Below are 25,762 nucleotides of genomic sequence, written 5' to 3'. Positions count from 1 at the left end.
TCATTAGATATGTTGGAATGATCCTTCTGGTCAATATTCTCCAAATCACATCTCAGAGGGAGGAAGAATCGTTACAGGCCAGATAATTATCAATCAGCCATGGCTTTCCTACTGTGTTACAAACTTTATGTGGCCTTCTACACTCGCTGGAGCTGCGGTTCTGGTTATTACAACCCTCTTGCAAGACAGAACTGTCCACAAAATGGCGACAATGCCTCAGACTGTGGATCCTGACTACTGGCTACCTGGATGCACAGATGATAACTTTGCTCTCAATGAACTTTGGAAGGCAGCTCAGTAAACCTGATAATCAGAGACATATCAAAGTAGTTGAAAAGAATGCAAACAATTATACAAAATGAAAATTACTTCAAAAAATTGACAAGAGTACTTAAGAACAGGTAGAAGTGCACAAGCTTAATTAAAACCATTTAAGATTAGAAGATAAACACTTTCCTGCATTTATCTTTCCAATCAAGGTCAGTGACACAGTTAAATGAAGAGAGTCACTTTACAGAGACCTGCTATCTTTTTCACCAGCCCCTCAGCTCAGTTAGGTTTGGTTCCACCCTGGGCCGTGCCAAATCCAGCACCACAGCAGGGTGGATCTGATCTCCAGGTCCACACCAATTTTCATGGAGCCACATGCAGGCCGAAAGTCCAACCAACGCATGGAAGGCAATCAACCTGTGTTTCCCCATGGAACCACCAGGCAAGGGTCAGCATGATTCTGCATTTCTTCTTTCCCCAAACTTTTGTTGGCCAAATCTGCTGACCAACCCAATTTAACACCAGAAGTAGTTCTTCCTCCCTTATTCTCTCAAATGCTTTCACAATTTTAGACACAGCTTCCAAATCTCCACTTCTTCTCCACACTAAGAAAAGTAATATTATTGCTCTGCGTAACTGAAGACTCTGATCCTGTCTTGAAGTTCATCAATTAAGACATTTCTTTTGAAATCCATGCTTTCTATTCACTATACTTTTGCTTAATAGTTGCTTTTCTATATTCTAATTCAGTAGGGATTTCATGTTTCTTACCTGACATTCCACATAATCATTGAAATATAGCAACATGTTTGTAAACATTTTTGTCTGATTAAATGCTGACCCTTAACACAGAGTAATCAATGATTATAGCAGAAAATGAACTTTTACTAATGATTGCACCATTTGTTTTTTCAGAGATGGTGATACTCATTCAGATAAGAAGGGGCCATGATAGAAACTCCATTTGAAATGTCAGTAATATCAATAATCCATCCAATCATCCTCTTCAGTGCTTTCCTTTCATCTAGTGCATTTTTGATAACTATACTTTCATCCACTAATAATAAAATGTGGGAAAACCAAAGAGTACCGGCTACACAGAATAGTAGAAATTCTTAAGATAGTCCTTTGATATGCAGAAAAGGCATTTTGATTCGGTGAACAGAGTTTATTAGTGAAATGCCAACATTTGAAGATTCAAGATTCAAGTTTATTTATCACATGTGCATTGAAACATACAGTGAGATGTACCGTTTGTGTTAGCAACCAAAACAACTGAGGAGGTGCTGGGGGCAGCCCACAAGTGTCATCACACGGGCACCAACATAATGCTCACAAAACAACAACAGCAAACAAGCCCTGTTCATCCCTCCCACTGACACACGTACACAGCCCTTTAACTCTAGGACAGGCCATCACCTCTGGCCTCAGCCCCCGGCGGACTCCGACTCGGACTCAGATTGAACTGGGTACCTGAATTCCTTACATTAGATGGGATTTTCAACCCCCTTCTTTGGAGTTCATGTCATAAGTGATAAACTTTAAAGCATCTGCTGAGAGTCCTGGACATACCCCAGAAGTAACACACACAAAATGCTGGAGGAACTCAGCAGGCCAGGCAGCATCGATGGAAAAAAGCACAGTCAACGTTTTGGGCCAAGACCCTTGGGCAGGACTGGAGTGAAAAAGATGAGGAGTAGATATAAAAGGTGGGGGAGGGGAAAGGGTAACACAAGGTGATATGTGAAATGGGGAGGGGGACGGATGAAGTAAAGAGCTGGGAAGTTGGTTGGTCAAAGAGATACAGGGATAGAAAAGTGGGGGAGGGTCTGATAGGAGAGAACAGAAGGCCATGGAAGAAAGAAGAGGAGGGAGGACCACCAGAGGGAGGAAATGAACAGGAAAGGAGGTAAGTTGAGAGAGGGAAAATGGGATGGGGAATGGTGAAGAGGGGGGCAATTACAGAATATTTGCAGATTACCCAGAAGTGTTTTATTAGCATATTGAATTAATGGTAATCTCAACTTTAGATATCCGATGAAAATATACCTAAATGTTGACGTAATGGAGAAAATGAGCTATGTTAGTGCAAATTCTGACAATTTTAATCCCTATACAATTAATTAATTCCACACACTCTTTGCAGCTCCATAAGAGAGTCCACCATGCTGTTTCTTTATTACTTTGCAATCAACTGCATATGCACACAGTTACACTGCATTCTTAAAAGGGAAATAAATAATGTCCTTATAAGTAAATAGAATATCACAAGAATAGTAATGCCATTGTTAAAAACTAAGATAAGCCATTGTTCCTTGTAGGGATTGTCATCCTAATATTCAGGCTCTATTTGACAGAATATTGATCATGCATATTTGAGTAGGCAAAACATTGTATAGCAGAATGAAAGTAATAATATTTTCCTAAATTGCACACAAGCTACTTATTCATTTTTGTACAAAATTATCAAATTCAATTTTAATGATATATTCCAAATTGCGATATTATTGTTAGGATAAATGACCGCCTTATTTCTAGCAGGCTGGCTGGTGGTGTAGTGGCACCAGCGCTGGACTTCGGAGCGAAGGCTCCCAAGTTCGAATCCAGCCAGCTCCCTTGCACACTTTCCACCCGTGCTGCATTGAGCATCGAGCTAGCAACTCGGCCTCGTAAAAATAAGAAAGCCTGCTAAAAAAACACCGTCACGACAGCATCCCGATGACTCCACTCAGAGTTATGGGCTTTCTTCTTATTATTATTTCTAGCATCTTATTGCCAACAGATTATAAATATCATGAAGGTGAATAGAAAAGCCTATGCTAAGCGGAAGAATTCAGGGTCTGTGCCTCTAAGTATCAGCAACGTTGACGATGGTAATTCACTACTATTCACCTTTTGGTAGTAGTGAGACATTACAAAATCCAGGTTTGAATTTAAGCTTCTAGATGCTTGTACGGCCAACATTGAAGGCAAAGTAATGAAATTCCAAGGTGTTCCAGGCCAGATGGCTTATTCTGATCAGTAGGAGATTGCACTATTGACCATATGTCAGACATCTAGCTATACAATGACTGAATAAAAGTGTGTACATAATACAAGCTCAGAATTTAGCTGGAGCTTGCTTTACTTATTTTCATACAAACGGTAAGATTCTCCTTTTATTTTGCTACCCCTAGACGTAACTCGTTTTCTGCAAAGTCTAAATGCATTTCTTTTCCTAACTGCTATCCCTGAGGTTAACTAACGCAAGGTGCCCTAGCCAGAGAAGGCTGATGAAATATTTGTAGTACAGATTAATCTGTTATCAGTTCTGTTCATGTGAAATGTGATGAAGATGACAGAGAATCATGCTCTGTGGGCCTGAAGTAATTTGTGCCTGAGATATTTAGTTCAGTTTTGAGCATCGCAGATCAGTTATTAGGGAGGGGAGGCAAAGCTCTTGGGAAGACTTACTCAGAGCATATTTCAAATGCTGCAGAATTGCGTGAGAAGTAGGTAATAAATGAAAGTTTTATTGGAAAAAGCACTCCAAACTGTTAAACTGCCTGATGGTGTTTTGTTTGTGTCTTGTACACTATCTGACATTGAAATTGAGGTGTGTGTGTGTGACAGACATGGGGCTAAAATACTTAGCTAGCTTCTCCATTTAGAAATTCTATTACTTGCTCCAAGGTGCGTACAAAAGAAAGGTAATTAAGAACTGATTGTTGAGAAAGAATTCCACATCTTTTGGTCATTTGAAATCTTCTGTGAAGGCAAGTGTATCAAAGTGACTACGTGCAAGCTCTGGAGCTGGGATCATTTAGAAACTAAAGCTGCTAAATTTACAAGTCTCTGAAATGGGAATCGCGATGCACAATTAACCCAGGCCCATTGATTGCAATCCAGGTGGTACACTAACTTCATGCTGCTTGCTCATTATAATGATCTCGGCATCCTTGCAGTGCAATCGTACTGTTGATTTGCTGGACACATCAGCGGGGGTCCAATTTTGTGAGTGGTTGGGACCAGTTAATAGATGGATCCTCTTAAAGGGGAAATGCTCCACAATTAGAGCAGCAATTCTAGCTAAAGAGTAGGAAAATAAGATGCTGGAGAAACTCAGCAGGTAAGGCAGCATCTGTGGAGGGGAATGGACAGTTAATTTTTCAGGTCAAGTGTCCATTTTTCTCTACAGATGCTGCCTGATCCATTGAGTTCCTCCAGCGTAACACACACACAAAATACTGAAGAAGCTCAGCAGGCCAGGCAGCATCTATGGAAAGGAAGAAGATGCCCAAAACCGACTCATTATTCCTTTCCATAGATGCTGCCTGACCTGCTGAGTTCCTCCAGCATTTTGTCTGTGTTACTGTGGATTTCCAGCTTTTGTAGAAGCTGGAAATTGTATTTATGAGTTCCTCCAGCAGATTCCCGTGTCTCCATTCTAATAATATGATCTGGAAAACAATGAGAAACATAACATGGGTAAGTTTGGGCTCCAAAGATACCAACATTTAATCTACCTCAATGCACTCATCAAACAATCTCTATCAATGAGACTTTTGATCTAATATTCATAGGCCCTATCTCATACTCACATAATTAACACTATCACTCCCAAATCGCACAGTTTGCATGCACTATTAGACATAGATCATACATATTCATAAACACACAAATACCTCACAAACTTAGTGACACACTTTTCATAATTGGGCACTAGCCTCCTCAGCACTGAAGACATCTTCAAAGGCAATGCCACAAAAGATCATTAAGGACCCCCATCACACAGGGCATGCCCTCTTCTCATTACTACCATCAGGAAGAAGGTGCAGGAGCCTGCAGACACACAGTCACCATTTTAGTAATAGCTTCTTCCCTCTGCCATTGGATTTCTGAACAGTCATCACGTCACAATTTTTGCTCTCTTTTTGTACTGTTTATCAATTTGGATTTACTGTATATTTCTTACTATTTATTTTATGTACTGCTGCTGCAAAGCAACAATTTCCACAACTTAAAATTTGCAACTTGAATGATCTTGAATGCTATTATCTCTTCCAGTGCTTTCTAAGCATGCTACAGAGGAAACTTCACAAATTCCCACAGCCCTCGATGACCCTGTGATTTCAGTTTCTGAGGCTGATGTGAGAGCATTTATTAGGAGGGTGGCCCAGATGGGGTACCCGGCCGAGTACGAAAGACTTGTACTGTTCAACTGCCTGAAGTGATCGCCGATATCCGTAACCTCTTGCTTCGGCAGTCTGACATTCCCTCTTGCTTCAAGGAGACTTCAATTATACAGGTACATAAGAAGAAAGTGGCTTCCTGCCTCAATGACTATAGTCCAGAAGCACTGATATCCACGGTGAGGAAATGCTTTGAGAAGTTGGTGAAGCATATCAACTCCTGCCTGGCAATCCACTCCAATTCACCTATCAGCACAACTGGTCCACAGCAGAGGCTATTTCATTGGCTCTTCACTCAACGCTGGACAATCTCGATAGCAAAGATGCATTCATCAGGATGGTTTGTTATCAATTATAGCTCAACATTCATTACTATCGTCCCATCAAAACTAATCAACCAGTTTCTAGACCTTGGCCTTAATGCCTCCTTGTGCAATTGGATCCTTGATTTCCTCACTTGCAGATTCAAGTCAGTTCCGATTGGCAACAACACGTCCTCCATGATCTCCATCAGCAGATGGAGAGGGTATGGAAATTTAAATTTCTCAGTGTTATCATTTCAGAGGACATGTCCTGGGCCCAGCACATCAGTGCAATTACAAAGAAAGCACCCAGCGCCTCTACTTCCTCAGGAGTTTGCAAAGATTCGGCAGATATCTAAAACTTTAACAAACTTCTATAGCTGTGTGGAGAGTATATTGACTGGTTGCAACACAGCCTGGTATGCAACACCAATGCCTTGGAATGAAAAATCCTACAAAAAGTAATGGATACGGCCCAGTCCATCTCGGGGATAGCCCCTCCCACCAATGAGGACATCTACACAAGCACTGTCACAGGAAAGCAGCATCCATCATCAAGGACCCAGCAGCCAATTCATGCTCTCTTCTTGCTACTGCCATCAGGAAGAAGGTACAGGAGCTTCAGGACTCACACCACAAGATTTGGGAACTGCTATTACCCCTCAACCATCAGGCTCTTGAACCAGTCAGGATAATTTCACTCAAATTCACTCACCCCATCAATGAACTGTTCCCACAACCTATGGACTCACTTTCAAAGACTCTTCATTTCATCTCATAGATATTTATTCCTCATTTATTTGTTGTTATTATTATTATTATTATTATTATTATTTCTTTTTTTTTCTTCTGTATTTGCAGAGTTTGTTGTCTTTTGCATATTAGTTGTTTGTCCTTTGGATGCAGTCTTTCATTGATACTATGTTTCTTAGATTTATTGAGCATGTCCACAAGAAAATGAATTTCAGGGTTGTAAGTGGTGAGATAAATGTACTTCAATAAGAAATTTACTTTGAACTTTCACCTTGGATATGTCGGACAGGGTGATACACAATGAGATGAAACACAAGCTAAGCAGAGGTTTAGTGATGGTCATTATATAAGCAGTATTACTGGATTACTGGGTCTGTGGCCGATGAAGAGGTTGCAATCATGGACAACAATGGCATGTTCACACATAACCCTTCGTTTCTTCTGACTCTCCTTGAGCATTCCACACTCCCTTTGTTCTCAGCTGCAAACTACAGATGGTGTAACATAAATTCTCGCTGCCTGCTGTCTCTAGTAAGAAAAGATGACATGTCATTAGCTCTCTTTGAACAGAATCTCCCTTAGCAGACTAGTTACATAAGAATCTCCAGCACCTGCCTAAAAGAACCAGGTTTGTAACTGTAATGGTCATGGTTACTTTGACAACGCAGTACTTGGCTTATTCTGAAATTGCCATTGTGGCTGCAATGGGCAACAAATTTTGCTGAAGATGTCTTACTTGGTATTGTTCACGGAGGGGCAGATATGAGATTATTCTCTCAGCATCCATGCCTCCTGCTGAAATGTGCTTCTCCATCTCCACTCCTACCATGTTCCAGCCACCTGTCTGGCTCTGTGTGCTCTCTGAAGGTTTCCCCAGTCATACTGAATTCCAAGGGATTGTCTACTTATCTGCATGGATTCCGATTCAGATTTAATTATCGCATGAACACCAAAGCATTCAGTGAAATGTGTCATTTGCATTAACAGCCAAGACATCCAAGAATATGCTGGGGGCAGCCCACAATTGTTGTCATCCATTCCAGTGCCAACATAGCATGCCCACAATGCTAGGCAGAACACAGCAAACAACAAAACAACAACAACGACACAAGTCCCATTCTTCCCTCACACACGGACAGTCCTCCAGTTCCAGGATGGACCTCCAGATCTCCAATCTCTAGGCTTTGGCCATTGTGCCCCTCCGGACTTCCAATCAGTCTTCAGGCCTCAACCTTCAGCCACGATGGGACCACGAACTCTGAGTTCAAACTCTGGGTGAACTAACTCATGAGCCCCCATGCCTTCTCATGTCTCCTGCTTGCATGGACTTTTGATCTTGGGACCCACAGACCCGAGACAGCCTGACATCCACTGACATCTTCGACACCAGTCCATGTTGCTGGCCTTCAAACACAGAGCATGGAGAGGAGGTCTATAACTTATATGTCCTTTATCAACACAGTGTCCAGAAGAAAGAGGTCATCAGCTGATCCATATTAAGGAGGTAAAGCCTTTAACTGGCTCAGACTGGAAAGCATTACAGATAACCAAACATTCAGCTATGCATTCGCTACAATGCTATCTCCAATTTGATGGCGTCAGTGATGTCAAATTAATTTTGTGCACTGAATGATGTCATAATCTGCCTTCACTTCATTATTTTATAGAGAATTCACTTTAATGTCTTTTGCCCTGAGTTGAGGAATAAGAACTAGTAGCATAGTTTAGGGAGGCACAGCAACATAGTGGATAGCACAATGCTTTACAGTACTGACGACTCAGGTTCAATCCCGCCACTGTCTGCAAGGAACTTGTACATTCTCCCCGTGAGCACACACATTTCCTCCGGGTGCTCCAGTTTCCACCCACGGTCCAAAGACGTACTGTTTGGTCGGTTAATTGGTCCTGTGATTAGGCTAGGATTAAATCGGTCTGACTGAGTGGTGTAGCTCGTAGGGCCAGAATGGCCTACCCTGTGCTGTATCTCAATAAATAAAAATATAGAAATAAAATAAAACTGAGAGATGAGAGATTTAATAGGAACCTAAGAGGCAACTTTTTCACCAGAGGGTACCCTATATATGGAATGAGCTGCCAGAAGAAGATACAACTTGGACGGGTATATGGATAGCAAAAGTTAGGAGGGATACAGGCAAATGGGACCAGCTTTGATTGGCATCTTCGTCAGCATGGACAAGTTGGGCTGAAGGGCCTGTTTCTAGACTGTTGCTCTTTGATTCTGTGACTCTCCTCACTTAGGGCTACAAAAGGGCAGGCAATTTTGGAGCTGGAGAGAGAAGGTGCCACATAGCAACAGGCACAGCCGAGCCATAGATATTATACAACTGTTGTTTCCACTTACCATTTCACTGTAAACTCTGTTTAATGTCATCTGTCAAATAGAGAAAAATTGTTCCCATAACACTTGGCAAATTGGTAGCAAGGCACCCGAGGTTATCGGGGGAAGAGTAAAAGGGGATAGTAGATTACTTTCTACATAGATGTCGACTGCAGCTGGGGATCATTTATACAAGCAGCTATTGAGCAGGGACTATCACATCATTTTAAATAGGATTGGATAGTACTAAAAAAGAAGGATTTGGAAAAAGCAGGGAAATGGGATTAGAATATACAGATCTATATCCATTTAAAGTATATGTACTGACACTAATGTAGCAGTTGAGTTCTTCCTTTGCTCTAGATGCTTGCTTCTATGTATATTTCATTTTAAGAAGCATTTGCATGATGAAAGAGTGCATTAAAGGGAGGCTCAGTTTGGGGCTAACTGAGTGAATTGAGTCACTGGAGATGTGATGGCTCCAACAGACATGATGGGCTGAATGGCCTATTTCCACATTGTGTGACTCTATGAGTTTTATGAACATGGCATACCTCGCAACTGACGTTGAATGTCAAGTCAAATTCATGTGGCAAGCTCTTCCGTCAAATATGTTAAGGCAGCAGAGCTGCGATGTGCGAGCGCAGTGTTGGAGAGACTTCATGTCTCATTTCAAAAGTCAGGTTTCTTTTCAGATGTACAGGGCATATCTGCACAGGTGCAATGAAAAGCAATACTTGCAGGAAAATCAAAGGCACCCAGCACCAGATACGCAGCATTCACTAAAGAAATGTAAAATAAACATAAACTATTTCCAAGAAAAAAAACACAATTAGAGCAAAAAACGCAAAGTCCATTGTGATGTAGTCATCAAAGTGGCTAAAGTTCGCTGTACTGAGGTAGTGAGTAGAACTGTGCCAGATGGTTCAAGAACTGAATGGTTGAAGGGAATTAGCTGTCCTTGAACCTCCGCACCGTCTCCCACAAGTGGGACTTCCTGCTGGCCAAACATTTTAATTCCGATTCCCATTCCCGTTCCAACTTGTCGGTCCACGGCCTCCTCTTGTGCCAAGTTGAGGCCACTCTCAAGATGGAGGAGCAACATCCGACGTCCCCTCGGGGTCGCCTCCAACCTGATGGCATGAATATTGATTTCTCTTTCCAGTAACAGATTGCCACTACCCGCCCCCCTACCACAGTTCCCCACTCTGACATTTCACTTCATCTCACCTGCCTATTACTTTCCCCTGAGTCACTTTCTCCTTCCCTTTCTCCTATTGTCCACTTTCCTCTCCTATCAGGTTCTTTCTTCTCCAGCCCTTGACCATTCCCACTCACATATCTTTACCTATCACCTTCTAGCTGTCCTCCTTCCTCTCCCCCCACCTTTTTATTCTGGCACCTTCCCCCTCCCTTCTCAATCCTGAAGAGGGGTCTTGGCCCAACACATCACTCTCTTCTATGGATGCTGCCTAACCTGCTGAGTTCCTTCAGCATCCTGTGTATGTCGTTGAACCTCCTTGTGTCAGGTGTCAGATCTGACGAGAAGATGCCATGACCCGGATGATGAGGATCTTTGATAATAAATGTTGTCTTCTTAAGGCACTGCCTCATGTAGACTCAATCTTTTATGGGAGGGGCGTATAGTCTAGTCATAGGGAGTAAGGAAAACTATAATCCTTTATAACAACAGACAGAAAATGCTGGACAAACTCAACAAGTCAGGATGATGAAGAGTTGTGGACCAAAACTTCAACGGTTTATTCCCCTCCATAGGTGATGCCTGACCTGCTGAGTTACTCCAGTATTTTGTGTGTATTGCTCTTTATTTCCAACATCTGCAGAACCTTCTGTATTTCCGATTCTTCAATAGCTGACTTTATATAATGGCATTTAATGCTAAATATGTACTGTATACAAGCCTAAGCAGATAAAGAGCAGGAAGCAGTTGTGAACACTGGCCTGTCTATCATGAGAACCAACTTCCCCTCCATGAACTCTGTCTAGGTGCCCTCTGCCTTGAGACAGCAGCCAGCATAATCAAAGAACCCGCCCACCCACAGCATTCTCGCTTCTATCCTCTTCCAACGGGCAGAAGTTTTAAAAAAAAATCCTTCGGATTTACCACCAAGTTTGAGGACAACTTCTATCCCACTGTTACAAGACTCTTGAATGGATCTTTTATAATAAAGTTGAGATCTTGATCTCTCAGTCTACCTTGTCGTGGCTCTTGTACTGGATTTGACTAGCTGCACTGCTTTCTCGTGGCAGCTGTAACACTACATTCTCGATTCTGGCTGTCATCTTCTTTCTGCACTCTCATAATTACCCTGTTTTGAATTACCTGTCTGGATGGCAAACGAAGCAAAGCTCTTCAACGTATCTCACAAGCAGGGCCGAACTTTAGGCAGGACTAGGCTGGGCTGCAGCCCAGGGGCCAGAGCTGCAGAGGGGCCCAAAATAGGTGGCTATCATCATGGTGGACAAAAAAAATGAGAGTGGAGTACAAAAAAGAAAAAAAGAAACAAGGAAAAGAGGACCATGAGAAAGAAGCATTAAAAAAGACATTGAAATTGAGAGAATTTTTTAAACCTGTTCTCGATGATGCAGCAGTACCATCACTCATGTCACAGTCTGAGACCGGTGGTAAAATGGAGACTAGCACTAGCATTAACTCAGGACCACCGTCCTTGCCACAGTCAGCGGCTAACGTCGAAGAGGCAGAGAGCATGACTTTGGGATTCCCGACCACAGAGGCATCCGAACAGCCAGGTCGGGCTGCCATTAATATTAACGCTGCCTCTACTGAGGATCCTTCCAGTACTGATCCTGCTCGCTGGGGAAAGGAAACGTTAAATGATTCAGTCTGAGTATACTGGGCTAAGAACAGGCCAGAGTCCTGCCAGAATAAGGATGTGGCCATCGAAGCTTCGGAATGAGTATACAAGCAGCAGAGACGTTTTCTCTCCAAATTTCACTTCAAACGCAAGCTCGCACATATCAAGGCAATGGCTCTTATATTCTCCTTCCACTGGCTATGTGTTTTGTTTTGTATGCCGCATCTTCGGTGATGGTAATTGTTTGAGAAATAAGGCCTGTGGTATGTGCAGCAATAGCTAAATAAAGATTTAAGATTGGGTGCATCATACTTCGTCTCCCTCCAGAACTTTACTAAACCAACTAAGCCTAGGTCAATTTTTGAGAGCTTTAGATACTTTCCTTCAAACTAAGAATCTGCATTACTTTCGGTCCTCCCTCTTAAGGCCTGTAAGTTTATAGCCTTCTATTGCACTAAACCAACGTCTTGGTCCTCAGCTTCGATATTTAGACCAGTACGACCTTTGCTCTTGTTCTTGCCTTTTTTTGCTTGGTACAACAGCATTTTACAGTGTCGGCAGTGGCCCATCAGGGCCTCCAGCCCAGGGGCCCCAGCCCCACTAAATCCAGCCCTGCTCACAAGACAGTAATAAACTAATTACCAGTTCTTTGTGGTAAAAAAGTTATTATTTCTTTATTAGGTCATACAACACAGAGTAGGCCCTTCTGGCCCTTCAAGCCAAGCACTCACCTCACAACCCCACAACCCCAATTAACCCTAACTTAATCACAGGAAAATCACCAGCATTGGACCCTTTCCAGTTCACTTATCACTCAAATCGATCCACTGATGATGCAATAGCCTCTGCCCTCCATTCTGTCCTGTCCCACCTGGAAAATAGGGTCTCATATGTTGGACTGCTGTTTATAGACTTAAATTCAACACTCAACAGCATCAAACCACAGAAACTGGTGGGGAAACTGTCCTCGCTGGATCTCAACACCTCCCTCTGCAAATGGATACTGGAATCCTGAACAGTAAGGCCACAGTCAGTCCATATGGGCAGCAATGTCCCATTACACTGAGCCTTGGCGCCCTCGCAAGGACGTGTGCTCAACCCGCAGCTGCCCACACTGCTGACGCATGACTGTGTGCAGGAGCCTGCTCACACATTGTTATCAAGTTTCCGAATGACACATCATTCTTGATGAGGTTAGCCTCATCAAGAATGATGACGAAATGGAGAATAGAGAGGAAGCAGAGCAGCTGGTGGATTGGTGTGAGAAGAACAACCCAAGCCTGAACATGGAGGAGACAAATGAAACCATTGTGGACTTCAGGAAGGTGGAGACGAACCATTCCTCTCTGTGAAAACTTGGCTCCTACGTAGAGAAAGTTGAGTGCACCAAGTTCCTGGGAGCTCACATCACGAAAGACCTCACCTGGTCCCTTAATATCTCTTCCCTGAATAAGAAGGCACAGCTGCACCTCCACTTCCTGAGAAAATAGAGGCAAGCAAGGCTCTCCACATCTCCCACCCCCAACATCTTGACTGCATTTTACAGGAGCACCATTGAGAGCTTCCTGACAAGTTGCATCTCCATCTGGTATGGGAGCAGTTGAGCATCGGACCAGAATTCCCTACAAAGAACTGTGAGAACATCCGAGAGGACCTGAGAGGACTCCCTACCGTCCATTGGAGACATATATCAGGTGCTCTACGTACACAGGTCCTTTAGTGCTATCACGGATCCCACCCATCCATCCAGGGTCCTCTTTGACTTTCTACCATCAGGCAGAAGACTAAGATGCATAAAATCAGAACAGTCAGGATGAGAAACAGTTTCTTCCCCCAAGGCCATTAGACTTCTGAACTCCCTGCCGCATCGTATTCAAAGTATAACTAGTTAATCTGTTCCGGTACAATAATTAATATTAATACATATAGTTTGTTATTTATGTGTAGATTTCATCCATACCTACCTTTATAAGCTATTGTGTGTTATGTGTGTTATGTGTACTACTGTGCTTTACACTCTGGTTTGGAGAAACGTTTCTCTATACATTATATGGTTATAGACATTATATACGTGTATATAGTCAAATGACAATAAACTTGACTTGATGTGACTTGACTTTAATTTATAATGACCAACTAGCCTACCCAGTACATTTTTTCGACTGTGGGAGGAAACCAGAGCATCCGGGGAAAACCCTCGCATTCCACAGGGAGGTCATACAGAGACTCCTTACAGAACAGCCCCACAATTGAAATCTGAGCTGTAAAATCGCCCTGCTCTACACTACTCTACAATGGTGTCTACTTGCATTGTGACTAAGTCCTGGAACCCAACCTCTGTCACGTTAAGTGCCTCCGTGGGGAAGTTGCAGCAATCATGCATGCTACATTTCTGGACATGTGGATGTTTCTGAGCAGAGTCCACACATTGATGGGCTTGCATGTAGGTCAGATATCCATCTCACTAATCAATCAATGGAAGAAATAAAAACTCAACAAGTTTTTTATAATGCATGTGCTAATACAGTTTGAAGTGGACACCAATCAACAAGAAAAGATTTTAAATGACATCTGGCTGAACTTAGAATTTTATTATTTAACTAGCTAAAAAGGAGAAGTTCTACAGATAATAGATTCAACTGTATCAATTTGCACTTCTATCAAAGTTGCAATACTTTACTCTGAATTGGTTATTTGTTTCATAAGCATTTTAAAAAGGTGCATTTAATCCCACCGCCCTGCAGCAGACTAATAGTGCTGAAACAATGGGTTCTTCTAGGGAAAATCCTGAAGAACTTTGCATCCTGCACCTTAACTTTACATTCAAGATGCCGAATGAACAAAAAGGCAACTTACAGTAATCTAAAATAGCATCAGCATCATAAAAGAATAATGATGACATTTTCATGCATTTGAATTATTTCTTATCTGTTTAAAAGGTTGTTTTAACATACATAAATCTAAAACAAAATACCAGAAACACTTAAAACTGTTCAAAATTCTTGAATAATTGGCAAGCTGTCAAAGACAATCAAAGCCCTCAACTCTGCACTGACCAAGGCCTAGTTGGTTACTAGGACATCATCAGACCTCACTGCCCTACACTAGGATTGCAAGGCTAAGGGAGATTAAACCAACAGTATGAAAATATATTTGTGAAAACATCTGCTGTCTCTTGAAGAGCATTTCAATTCCTTGACAAAACCAACAGTCTTTCACGCAATCATCAAGCCTGCCAGTAGTCAAAAAAATGGGCATGCTTTAATCAATAACAAGCACAACTGAATAACTGTGGACAGGATTTCTGACTAAATTAGAAGCTAAATATAAATTTTATTAATTTAAGTCAATTTTCTCTGTATTAATAAATGCACAAATTGTGTAGGGAGATCGCTGGCAATTAATTTATTAATTTAAATTCTCATTAAGATCAATTTCTACTCTTTTATGAGCTGCAAGTTAAAATCCCTATAATTTTTCCTGTTGAGTCTGCACTGATTCCATGGAGGGAAAGATTAGTTTGCGGTCACTCACACTAAGCAGGGGTAAAAGCATCGGACACCAGTTTTATCAATTTCCTAATGCATTTCCTAACCCTGCTAGATCACTGGTCAAAATTACCTTTCTTAGACAAAATAAACTGGTACATTCAAATTTATCTAAATTGCAAAATCATTTTTATGATTCCAACCTCACACATCCAGGAGGGGTTTGGAGCTCTACACTTGTACCATTCAAAACATTTTAGGCTTTCAAATCAACCTTCGCATATGTTGAGCAGAGTTATGTCCTATGGGGCCTTCAGGGACGGATGGGTGATTAGATCATGGGTCTTTGGGACACATTTCTGAGGAACTTGGCAAATTTAAGGTCAGCGACGAGAAAGGCGGTGGAGATAAAGTAGGTATGCGAAGGTTATTATTTCTCATAGGGGTAATTTACAGCAACCAATTAGCCTATTAACCAGCTCAGCACATCTTTAGAGTACGGGAGGGGTGCTACTTGTATGGCATTTGCATATCCTCTCAGTGACTGCAGGGTTAAATTACTGTACTTGCACACTCCACAGAGACAGCACCAGAGTTCAGGTTCAAACCTAAGGCAATGAAGCTTTGAGGCGGCAATCCTGCCAGACATACCAATCTAGCACCCTTTATTATTGCAGTGTATTAATGCATACCTCCTACTTCCTAATAAGGTTACATCAAGATTTGTACTTCAAGATAGATAACTTGGATGGATGTTTGCAACATAAGGAGGTGTAAGGATATGATCTATTTGTTCTTGGCACTCAAGAATCTTGAGAATTCTTAACCTGATCATAACTTATTCACCTAGAGATTCAGTGCAGAACAGGCCCCTCTGCCCGACCGAGCTGTGCTGCTCAGTAACCTGCTAATTTAACCCCTGTCTAAACACAGGACAATTTTACAATGATCAATTAATGTGCTAACCAGTATGCCTGTGGACTGTGGGAGGCATCTGAGGGAAACCCATGCACAAACGGGATGTCCTTTCTTACAAAGGACACCAAAATTGAACTGCAAACTCCGATGTCTGAGTTATAATAGCATTGTGCTAACTGCTGGCTACTGTGCACTCCTTAGTCTTTAATTTACACAAACTCCAGTCATCTACTTAAAACTATGTTTACTAGGACAGAACAGAGCAATCATTAAAATACCTGTCTAGATATGCGTGGGACCCTCCCACTGTAGTACACCTCCCATTCTGCTGATACGGAGTGCCATTCGCTGTAGTCTGTAGGTCTGTAGTCTAGTATAGCTTTCTCTGTGTTTTTTTTTATTACGTAGTTCAGTCTAGTTTTTTGTATTGTGTCATGTAACACCATGGTCCTGAAAAATGTTGTCTCATTTTTACTATGCACTGTACAAGCAGTTATGGTCGAAATGACAATAAAAGTGACTTGACTTGACTTGACTTGAACCAGTCCGTCAGTTAATCCTCGAAGAACTACCCCCAAGCCTCCCAAGAACTGTATTGTTATACTCTCTCCACTGATATGAAATGCTGCAGTAAGTGGACCAACACATAGCGCCACCTCAAACCACTGAATCAGAACCAATCATCATTTGTCACCACTCATCATGAATCCCACATGTGTTCACCTAACTTTCATATTCCACCATTGTCCCCAGAGTAGTAATCAAATTTCTGTTACATTATCATATTTGTATGTTAAAATGTTTGATATGATACTGTATATACCTAGTTACCATAATTTCTGATTAGATATGACATCTTCAGCCAAATTTTTATAACTTTCTTTCACATTGCCTAACTTTTAGACCGCCTTCAATCTAAATCCAGATAATTATTTTGGCTCTCCTGGGTGAAAAGGTTCACAACAGTTCAACTGGACATTTTTTTTCTTTTTTAATTAATAGAGGGTTATTTCTGGAAAATCCTCTGGAGACATTCAAGGTCATGAATTTGAGTAGGTACATCACTGTTTGAATTCTTCTAGGTATATCAGAATCCGGTGCATTTAAACTATTAATATTCATAATAATGTTGGTCTTTGTATATCTCACTATTTTTGCCTATCCCTATATGCCTTGAGCCAAGATTGTGTGTCTTCTTCTGGAACCGACTAGTGATAGTATTTCTGAGATGAGTAGCTTAGAGTCTGGCAAATCCTCTGGGTTGAAGGGATATTTTCATCCAGTAACTTAATCTGAAGAGAAATTCAATTGACTCCTTTTTTAAATATCAACACCCAATATTTTGATGGTTAATTTCATCTCAGTGATTCATTGTATCTAGCTACAGAAACAATCATCAACAAAATATTATCTAGCGATCAGTGAAAATTAATGTCATGACTGCAGTCGCAATACCAGCAAAAGAAACAATTGGTAGTCAAGGGCAAACAAAGAGTTAGGGTGCAGACTGTGATATTAGCATTGCTACCAAGTTTGGTGAATGTGTCAGAGGTGGAACCTCAAATTAACTCCAAACATAATCAGTGAGGTAATATTTTTGAGCAACTTCACTCAACTTCATTCCATTGCCCAGTCATTTCTGACTGCATTTACACTAAAAAAAAACAAAGCAAACCCACATCAAAGGCTTTGAAAGCTCCAAATGTAAATAATGCATGGGAATATAATCGTCACAATGGTTGTGTAACCAGACTGGTAATTCAAAGCATATGATGAAGAGGATGTTCAACTTTAGATCCCACCACAACAGTTTGAGAATATGAGACCAATATAAATAACATGGCAACAATAAAGATGTGAGATTGACAGTAAACCCCAAGTGGGTCACTGATGTCTTTACCCAATTGGCAACTGTACTTTTTTCTATAGATGCTGAGTTCCGTCAGCATTTTGTGTGTGTTATCTGTAGGTGCTTCAGGTTTAACAGTCATGTGGTTGACCTCCGAAGCAGCCCAGCAAACAGCATGGCAGTATAAAACTGCACATTACACTGACAGAGGGCAACCAGGGATGGCCCAGTAAATACCAGATTCACAGGCAACGCCTAAGTCCTGACAATGAATGTGACAAATCTGTCCGACATGTTCCAATAATCTCTGTACACTATTAATGCCCAGGGGCCACGTTTAACATTAAATGCAAGGATTCTCCTTCAGAGGCTATATTTTGGGGCAAGTGGCACTGAGGATGAGACCGTGGCCTTCTCTGAGCTATGTGTGCAGTTTCCACAATGATTTGCTTTGCTGTATAATGAACTGGGGCCAAGGCTATGGGCCTGCTCCAGCTACTCCGAGCTTCATGTCTATGGACTCCCTTTCATTCTGAATGCTACAGCTTGCTTTTATTGTTTGCAGGATACAGTATGTGTTTTTTTAGCTCTTTCTCTGCACATTGGGTGCTGGTCTTTTTTAATGAGTTCTGTCTTTGTGGCTGCCTGTAAGCAGATGAATCTCAAGGTTGTCTAATTTACGCATACTTTGATAATAAATGTACTTTGAACTTATTTTGCTTCGATGTTGATTGAGAGCATTGCTCATTGACGCAAATTAGTGGGCAGTGTCCCAGCTTCTTTCCTTGCACGTGAGTTTTGCCCAGCAAATCACATTTAGTGTTTCAGCCTAGGGCGATGATAATATCTTCTATACAGGCTTTACTATGAGATAGAATAATAATAGGAGAAGAAATGACTAAGGCCAGACACCTTATCTCACATCAAAATTACATTACCTCCTGGATCACTGGATCCCGTCAAGTGTCACCCTGCAGTGACTAGTGAAAACATCATCAAAATCTAGACAAGTGGGCATTTGAAGCTTATTATTCTACACAGTGTAGGGCAGGAACTTAACTAAGTTGTAAAGGGCCGTATACTTTAATGAGTTAACTCATTGTCCAGAATTGAAGCAAACTTAATTCAACAAGGGTCTATCAATTCAATAAAGGTTTTGTTTTGCACAAAAATAACTCTGGTAACAGCATGACCAAAGAAGATTCTGTTACAAGCTACCTGGGAGCAAGACAAATGGCATTTTATAGTAACAAACAAATGAGCCTACTTTCTGACGAAGTGAGTGGAAAAGGCTGCTTACTGATCCGGATGTGTGATCTTGCTGCAAGCTTCTCAGAAATGAGAAAACCTTGCTTCATTCATACCTGTCTGGCTTTTAACACCGGGGAAGTGGGCTATTTGTGAAATGTCATGTACACTGGTTAATATGTAACCCTCTCACCGTAGGCTCATACTGAGTTAGCTATTACTATGAATGCAAACTAACAGTAACATAACTCTACAATGCACAGGAGTAACAATGAAAAGGCTGTTTCCAATAAATAAACACGTCTAGGGTAAATATGGTTCAGGTAAGCACAAACATAAAAGTTTGAATATCCATTTAAGGGGAAATGAGGCTATCACTTGTATGAGCTCTGACACACCCATCCAAATTTACTGTTCGCCAAGAGGCAATAATTGAACTCACACCAGTATAAACTTAAATTGAAATTGTATTGGCAAAATATTTTAAAATAACAAATACAATAAAGAAAAGGCCCTTTACACATATATTAGCCGATAGTGTGCACATAAACATTGAAGCTCATTGTTGTGTAGTCAGTCCAGTTTGCTTCACTGAGTTTACTCACAGTACCAAACAATTCTGCCTGAATACACAGTCCAAGCAAAACTTAAATAAGTATACGTGTAACATCCAAGGACAACAAGTCGAACTTTCTCCGAGGATGTGTGGCAACTTGCTAATTAAAAGTTATCTCTATATTCTCTTTGAGACCAAAGTCTGCACGAGGACTTTCCAACTGCAGAAAATCCTTCCAAATGTGTTCATGTTCTTCTGCTATGTTTGTTGTTCATTTCCATTTTCCTCCATCTTTCTCCTTCTTTTTCCAAACCCCTGCACTCTCTCCAGAAAATGGTTATCCCCAATCCCTCAAAAAATGTTCTGGGGATTCTAACATTCTGACTTTGGCCAAATGTTAACAAGATTTGGCCAAGATGACCTATCTGGGCAAGGCAGCAGCAGCCAGTCCAATAGTAATGTGGTCAGCTCTGAGCCTCAGAAGGGTAGGGTGAAGTCAGGCAGAACAATATAGTCATAGGGGACTCGATAGTTAGGGGGACAGATAGGAGAGATTGGGGCAGCGAAAGAAATGCCAGGATAGTGCATTGTCTCCTGGGTGCTGGGGTCCAGGATGTCTCTGAGTGGTTGCAGAATATTCTTGAAGGGGAGAGTGAGTAGCCAGAGATTGTGGTACTATTGGTACCAATGATGTAGGCAGGAGAGGGGCAGAGTCCTTCTCAGTAACCGGGAGTTAGGAAGAAACCTGAAGAACAAGGTGATAATCTCCAGATTACTCCAGGTGCCACGAGCTAGGGAGAATCAGAACAGGAAGATAGTGCTGAAGAGATGGTGCAGGGGGCAGCAGTTCAAGTTCTTGGATCATTGGAACCTTTTCTGGAGAAGGGGTGACCTGTACAAGTGGGACGGGTTACACCTGAACTGGAGGGAAACCAATATCCTAGGAGGAAGATTTGCACATGCTATCGTGCAGGGCTTAAACTAGATATGCACGGGGGTGGGAACCAAAGTCAAGAGGCAGAGGATGGGGCAGTTGGCTCACAAGTAGAGACAGCTTGTAGGGAGTTTGTGAGGAAGGATAGGCAGATGAAAGAGCAAAGATGCCCTGAGACAGATGTGTCTATTTTAATGCAAGGCATCTCATAAACAAGGCGGATGAACTTAGAGCATGGATCAATGCATGGAGCAATGACACTGTGGCCATTTCAGAGACCTGGATTCTCAGGGGTAGGAATGGCTGCTGAGTGTGCCAGGCTCTAGATGTTTCAAAAAGGACAGGGAGAGAGACAAAAGTGATGGTGGCATGGCATTGCTAATCAGGGCTAGTATCATGGCTGCAGAAAAGAAGAAAGTCATGGAGAGATTGTCTACTGAGTCAGTGTGGGTGGAAGTCAGAAACAGGAAGGGGGCAATAACTCAACTAGGTGTTTTTGATAAACCACCTCAGTAGTAACAGAGACATCGAGGAGCAGATGGGAGGCTGATTCTGGAACAGTGCAATATTAATGGGGTTGTTGTGATGGATGATTTTAACTTTAATAATACTAACTGGCATCTTCTTAGAGCAAGAGGTTTAGATGGGGTGGAGTTTGTTAGGTGTATTTATGAAGGTTTCCTAATGTAATGTGTAGATAAGTCAACTGAAGGAGAGGCTGTACTTGATCTGGTATTGGGAAATGATCCTGGTCAGGTGTTAGATCTCTTCATGGAGAACATTTTGGAGGTAGTGATCACAACTCTATCTCCTTTGGGAAATTTGGGAAAACATTTAATTGGGATAGGGGGAAATATGATGCTATTAGGCAGGAATGGGAGCATAAATTGGGAGCAGATGTTCTCAGGGAAATGCATAGTGGAAATGTGGCAAATGTTCAGGGAATATTTGCATGGTGTTCTGCATAGGTATGTTCCATTTGTTACACCCGTGGCCCCCTCCTTTTTGAGAATCGCAAGATCACTATTAAGTCAAGTCAGGAGACCCAGGAAATGAGAGAAAGACAGGCAGAATCCACAAAGAGCTTGGAATGTGTCCTGGCCTCCGAAAGGCGGAACCATTGATAACGGCTATTGTCTCTTGGAGACAGAATTGTGTATTGAAAACTGTACGATGCATCGGAGCCCCCAGGCAATGAACCGAGGGGGGTTGGTGGAGGGATTGCATCCTCCCCAACCTGATTGACATCTGAGACCCCGTGAGTGGGGATAAAAGAGGGTCTGGGGAACAGCCCCTTCAGACGCACCAGAAGAAACGCTAGAACTCCTGTAACAGCGTAATAGGGAAAGCCGGTGGAAAAGCCCGCGTGCGTCCTTTTCCATTTGCCTCGGAATTGGTGGGCCTTTACCAAGGAAGCACGGCTTTAGCTAACCACAAAGGGGAAATCAGCCCCCAACGACTCTCGAAGGATTGACACCATAAAAGGAATGGGCAAGTTAAACCTCTGTCGTTCTCTCCAACCAAAACGCTTTAACTTGAATGAACTTGAGTGACTTTTATATTTCCATCGGACAGTACATTATCTCCTAGACAACGATAGAGCTATTTCTTATTGATTATTATTATACCCGCGCTTTTAGATTTAGTATTGACGATGTATATCATCTGTATGTTTGCATTGATATTATTTTTGTGTATTTTTATCAATAAATACTGTTAAAAATAGTAGCATCAGACTTCAACGGACCACTCTATCTTTGCTGGTAAGTGACCCAGTTACAGGGTACGTAACACACTGAAGCAGGGAGAGGGTGGTAGGGTAAAAGAACCATGGTATACCAAGGATGCAGAAAATCTAGTTAAGAAGAAAGAAGTTTATGAAAGGCTTAAGAAACTAGGTACTGTTATAGAGCTCTAGGAAGTTACAAATTTGCCAGGAAGGAGCTTAAGAATGAAATTTGGAATGATAGAAGTAGTCATGAAAAGGCCTTGGCAAGCAGGATTAAGAAAAACTCCAAGGCATTCTTCAACTATGTGAAGAGCAAGAGGATGAGCCATGTGAGAATAGGACCAAACAAGTGCAATAGTGAAAACGTGAGCATGGAGTCGGAGGAAGCGGAGGTACTTCATGAATGCTTTGCTTCATTATTCATCAGGGAAAAGTATCTTGGCAATTGTAGGGATGAACTACAGCAGGCTGAAATGGTTGGGCATATAGAGATTAAAAAAGAGGATGTGCTGAAGCTTTTGAAATGGATTAAGTTAGGTAAGTCATCGGGTCCAGACGAGATATACCCCAGGCTACAGTGGGAAGCAAGGACGTAGATTGCTGAGCCTCTGGCAATGATCTTTGCATCATCAGTAGGGACAGGAGAAGTACCAGAGGATTGGAGGTTTGCAAATGTTGCTCCCTTGTTCAAGAAAGGGAGTAGAGTTAACCCAGGAAATTATAGACCAGAGAGTTTTACTTCAGTGGTGGACAGGTTGTTGAAGAAGATCTTGAGAGGCAGGATTTATGAGGATCTGGAGAGGTATAATCTGATTAGGGATAGTCAGCTTGGCTTTGTCAAGAGCAGTGAATGAGCCTTTATGAGCCTGAATGAATTGTTTGAGGATATAACAAAACATGTTGATGAAGGTAGAGCAGTGGATGTAGTGTATATGGATTTCAGTAAGACATTTGATATGGGGATGGTTTCCCATGCAAGGCTCATTCAGAAAATAGGGAGGCATGGGATCCAAGGAGATCCAGAATTGGCTTGCCCACAGAAGACGAAGGGTGGTTGTAGGTGGTTTGTATTCTGCATGGAGGTCAGTGACCAGTGATGTTCCACAGGGATCGGTTCTGGGCCCCTCCTCTTTGTGGTTTTTATCAATGACCTGGATGAGGAAGTAGAAGGGTTGGTTAGTAAGTTTGCTGATGACGCAAAAGTTGGGGTGTTGTGGATGGTCTGGAGGGTTACCAATGCAGGATATCAATCAGATGCAGAACTGCACTGAGAAATGGCAGATGGAGTTCAACCCAGATGAGTGTGAAGTGGTTCATTTCATAGGTCAAATTTGAAGACAGGAAATAAAGACAAGACAGTGTGGAAGATCAGAGATATCCAGGGGTTCATGTCCATAAGACACTCGAATCTGCTGAGCAGGTTGACAGTGTTGTTAAGAAACCATGGGATGGAGTTCAAGAGCCGAGAGGTAACGTTGCAGCTATATAAGACCTTGGTCAGACCCCACTTGGAGTACTGTGCTCATTTCTGGTCACCTCACTACAGAAAGGATGTGGATACTATAGAGAGAATGCAAAGAGATTTACAGGGATGTTGCCTGGATTAGAGAGTGTGCCTTATGAGAATAGGCTGAGTGAACTTAGCCTCTCCCCCTTGGAGTGACAGAAGATGAGAGGAGACCTGATCGAGGTTTATAAGGTGATGAGAGGCATTGATCGTGTGGATAGCCAGAGGCTTTTTCCCAGGCCTAAAATAGCTAACACGAAGGCACATAGTTTTAAGGTGCTTGGAAATAAGTACAGGGAGGATGTCAGGGGTAAGTTTTTCCACACAGAGCATGGTGGGTGCGTGGAATGGGCTGCCAGCAACAGTGGTAAAGGTGGATACAATAGGGTACAGTATTTTAAGAGACTCTTAGATAGGTACATGGAGTTTAGAAAAATAGGGGGCTATGAAGTAGGGAAATTCTAGGCGGTCTCTAGAGTAGGTTACATGGTCAGCACAACATTGTGGGCCGAAGGGCCTGAAATGTACTGTAGATTTCTATGTTTTAAGACAAATCCTGCCAATTAATTCAACAACCCCTAACTTATTAATCAAATGAAATACACAATTGTATAATGGAATTAAAGGAACACGTTGCATTTAGAGAAAATCTGCAGAAAATAAAACACCTAACAGCATAACTGTATTAATAAAATAAAGCATTGTCTTAAACCAGAGATATTATAAATACATATCTGTATTCACTAATTGGCTTACTTTATTAGGAACAGGAGTGGAGCGCGGTGTGGTGTTCTGCCACTGTGCTCTATCCACTTCAAGGTTCAATGTCATGTGCATTGAGAAATGCTCTTCCTCGCAACAAATAACCAAGAGATGCAACAGTGGTGTGTAGGTGAGCATTTCTCAAGCTGACAGCTTGAGCCAGTCTGCTCATTTTCACCTGACCTTTCTCATAACAAGGCATTTTCACACACAGAACTGCCACTCACTGGGTGCTTCGTTTTTCACACCATGCTCTGTAAACTCCAGGGACTGTTGTGTGTGAAAATCTCAAGAGATCTGAGATAATCAAACTACCCCATCTGGCACCAACAATCATTTCACAAAGTCACTTAGGTCACATTCCTTCCCCATTCTGATTTTTGGTCTGAACAACAACTGAGCCTTTGGACTATGTCTGCATGCTTTTATTGCTGCCACATGATTGGCTGATTAGATATTTGCATTAATGAGCTGGTCTACCAGTGTACCTAATAAAGTGGCCACTGAATCCAATTCCAACTATCCATAGCAAAATCATGTATCCTACATTTTCCTTTTGTGCTCTCCATTCTGTGGGAATTAAATTAGTGCAGGGAAGTGTGTAACATAACAAATTAATAGAAATAAGAAATCAAAGGAAATCCATGAGTAAGCAAGTTGATTAGAGAAACAGGAGAAAAGGAAGAATGCAGTGAAATCAGAGCTAGGAGCTAGGAAACATCTGAGAATTAGATTGAAGAGAAATTGAAACAACATACAAACTGAAAATCAATATATTATGCTTTCATGCACCCATAATAAAGAATCTTAAGGTGTGTTCTAATTGGCTGTAGTTCACCCACGTGAGACCCACAGTCTGCATTCAGTACTTTCATTCCCCATTCAGTCAAATTCATCTTCTCTGAATCAGGAGGACTGAACCTGTTGGGCCAAACACTGCTAGGGCAAAGAAACTATGCACCTCAAGTCAGCAGGGACACCAAAGAGGCTTGGGGGTTTGATGCTATTGTAGGTGTTCTTCTCTGTGAGGGATGGGGCTGAGGGTTCGATGCTATTGTCACTGTTTTTTCATGAGGGAGGGGGTTGGAGGCTTGGGGCTT

This window comes from Hypanus sabinus, chromosome 13 (assembly GCF_030144855.1).
Source record: "Hypanus sabinus isolate sHypSab1 chromosome 13, sHypSab1.hap1, whole genome shotgun sequence".
Lineage (NCBI taxonomy): Eukaryota > Metazoa > Chordata > Chondrichthyes > Myliobatiformes > Dasyatidae > Hypanus > Hypanus sabinus.
Note: the sequence above shows the minus strand (reverse complement) of the source record.